This window comes from Anser anser (assembly GCF_964211835.1).
Source record: "Anser anser genome assembly, contig: HAP1_SCAFFOLD_204, whole genome shotgun sequence".
Taxonomy (NCBI): domain Eukaryota; kingdom Metazoa; phylum Chordata; class Aves; order Anseriformes; family Anatidae; genus Anser; species Anser anser.
In genome coordinates this window covers 62158-65571 of record NW_028154015.1, presented here as the reverse complement: position 1 = coordinate 65571, position 3414 = coordinate 62158, and positions in this window count along the sequence as shown.

The following is a 3414-nucleotide window of genomic DNA, read 5'->3' as shown; positions in this document are numbered from 1 at the left end:
CTTTTCCTTATGCCGCTTTCTTTTCCCTAGCGGGGCTTTGCTTTGCCTTGCTCTGCTTTCCTCCGCATTGCTCTGCTCTGCTCTGCTTTGCTGCTCTAGGCTCCTTTTGCAGACCGTCCCACCGATTTTGCCGACGAGTCGATCGGTGTATTTAGAAACACGTAAACCCTCAGACGCACACCTTGACCTCCCCCCACCTCGGCGACTGTCCCCTCGGAACTGGCGGACGAGGGGACAGGGATCTGGCCACCGGGCCGGGTCTATTCTGTGGCCCCCGCTGTCCGGCGAGCCGCCAGGTGGGCCCCGTTGCTATTCGTCTGGGGAGGGTGGGGGTTGCGAACGACGCTAAGTAACTACGTGATTCCTAAAAGTAAAGGGGGAAACAGACAACGATTATTATTATTATTACTACTACTCTTTTTATTATGTTTTCGTTATATATATATTTACTCTTATTTAGTACTTTCTTTTGTAATAACTCTTAAGTAGTATATATAATATTATATATCTATGGATCGTTTATGTAACGATAAAAAGCTAAAGCAAACCGGCCGGGCAGCCAGCCACACCGAGTCGCACAGGTGGCGAGCTGCTCGTGACCGAGCGGGAGCCTCTTATGTCAGAGCGGCCGGCGGCCGGAAGCAACCGGGGGCCGCTGCCACACCCTCGCCTTCTTGAACGCCCGCCTCCCCGTAACCCGGCAACGGGCCCCTCCCTGTTCGTCTGGGGCGGGTGGGGGGTGCGATTTCGAACGACACTAAGGAACTACACGTTTCGTATTCACAGCACTGTTTTTCTTTGCTTTGCTTTTCCTGGCCCTGCTTTGCTTTGCTTTGCATTCGTGGCACCGCTTTGTTTTTCCCGGCCCTGTTTTGCTTTGTTTTTACTGACCCCGATTCGTTTTGCTTTTCCTGGCCCTGCTTGACTTTTCTTTGCCCGATAAGGCTTTCTTTTTCCTCGCAGGGTTTGCTTTGCTTTGCCTTGCTCTGCTTTGCCTTCCCTGGCCCTGCTACGTTTTGCTTCTTCCGGCCACGCTTTCCTTTGCTTAGCTTTGCTTCGTATTCCTGGCGCCGCTTTGCTTTTTCTTCTCTGCTTTGCTTTGCTTCTCCTACCCCTGCTGTGCTTCGCCTCGCCTCAAAGTCCTTTGCTTTGCCTTTCCTGGCCCTGCTTTGCTTTTCCTCGTGCTACTTTGCTTTGCCTTGGTCTGCTTTGCTTTTCCTTGCCGTGCTTTGTTTTGTTTTGCTCTGCTTTGTATTCACCGCATCGCCTTGCTTTCCTTGGCCCTGCATTTTTTTTTTATTTTTTTTTTCTCTGTCCCTCTTTGTTTAGCTTTCCCTGGACCTGCTTTGCTTTGCTTTGCGTTCGCGGCACCTCTTTTCTTTTCCTGGACCTCCTTTGCTTGGGTTTTTCTCGCCCTTCTTTGTTTTGCTTTTCCCGGCCCTGCCTTGCTTTGTTTGGCTTTATTTCGTATTCATGACGCCGCTTTTCTTTTCCTGGACCTCCTTTGCTTGGGTTTTTCTCGCCCTTCTTTGTTTTGATTTCCTGGCCCTGCTTTGCTTTGTTTTTACTGACCCCGATTCCTTTTGCTTTTCCTGGCCCTGCTTGACTTTTCTTTGCCCGATAAGGCTTTCTTTTTCCTCGCAGGGTTTGCTTTGCTTTGCCTTGCTCTGCTTTGCCTTCCCTGGCCCTGCTACGTTTTGCTTCTTCCGGCCACGCTTTCCTTTGCTTAGCTTTGCTTCGTATTCCTGGCGCAGCTTTGCTTTTTCTTCTCTGCTTTGCTTTGCTTCTCCTACCCCTGCTGTGCTTCGCCTCGCCTCAAAGTCCTTTGCTTTGCCTTTCCTGGCCCTGCTTTGCTTTTCCTTGTGCTACTTTGCTCTGCTCTGCTTTGCCTTACTGTCATTTGCCTTTCCTGGCCATGCTTTGCTTTGCTTTTCTTACCCCTGCTTTTCTTTCCTTTTCTGGCCCTGCTTTCTTTTACTTTGCTTCACTTTGCCTTGAATTCCTGACAGTGCTTTGCTTTGTCTTGTGCTGCTTTGCTTTGTTTTGCATTGCTGTGCTTTGCATTCCCTGGCCCTCGTTTTTTTTTTTTCTTTCTTCGCTCCCCCCCCCCCCCCCCCCCCCCCCCGACCATGCCTTCCTTTGTTTTGCTTTGCTTTGTGTTCCTGGCTCTGCTATGCATTTCTTTGTGCTGCTTTGCTCTGCTTTGCTTTGCCTTGCTCTGCATTCCCTGGCCCTCATTTTTTTTTTTTTTCTCCCCCCCCACCCCGGCCATGCCTTCCTTTGTTTGCTTTGCTTTGTGTTCCTGGCTCTGCTATGTATTTCTTTGTGCTGCTTTGCTCTGCTTTGCCTTTCCTGGCCATGCTTTGCTTTGCTTTTTCTGGCCCTACTTTGTTTTGTTTTTTTGTTTTTTTTTTTTGTTTGTTTGTTTGTTTGTTTTTTACCCTTTTTCCTTTGTTTTTTCTGGCCGTGCTTTGCTTTTCCTTATGCCACTTTCTTTTCCCTAGCGGGGCTTTGCTTTGCCTTGCTCTGCTTTCCTCCGCATTGCTCTGCTCTGCTCTGCTTTGCTGCTCTAGGCTCCTTTTGCAGACCGTCCCACCGATTTTGCCGACGAGTCGATCGGTGTATTTAGAAACACGTAAACCCTCAGACGCACACCTTGACCTCCCCCCACCTCGGCGACTGTCCCCTCGGAACTGGCGGACGAGGGGACAGGGATCTGGCCACCGGGCCGGGTCTATTCTGTGGCCCCCGCTGTCCGGCGAGCCGCCAGGTGGGCCCCGTTGCTATTCGTCTGGGGAGGGTGGGGGTTGCGAACGACGCTAAGTAACTACGTGATTCCTAAAAGTAAAGGGGGAAACAGACAACGATTATTATTATTATTACTACTACTCTTTTTATTATGTTTTCGTTATATATATATTTACTCTTATTTAGTACTTTCTTTTGTAATAACTCTTAAGTAGTATATATAATATTATATATCTATGGATCGTTTATGTAACGATAAAAAGCTAAAGCAAACCGGCCGGGCAGCCAGCCACACCGAGTCGCACAGGTGGCGAGCTGCTCGTGACCGAGCGGGAGCCTCTTATGTCAGAGCGGCCGGCGGCCGGAAGCAACCGGGGGCCGCTGCCACACCCTCGCCTTCTTGAACGCTCGCCTCCCCGTAACCCGGCAACGGGCCCCTCCCTATTCGTCTGGGGCGGGTGGGGGGTGCGATTTCGAACGACACTAAGGAACTACACGTTTCGTATTCACAGCACTGTTTTTCTTTGCTTTGCTTTTCCTGGCCCTGCTTTGCTTTGCTTTGCATTCGTGGCACCGCTTTGTTTTTCCCGGCCCTGTTTTGCTTTGTTTTTACTGACCCCGATTCGTTTTGCTTTTCCTGGCCCTGCTTGACTTTTCTTTGCCCGA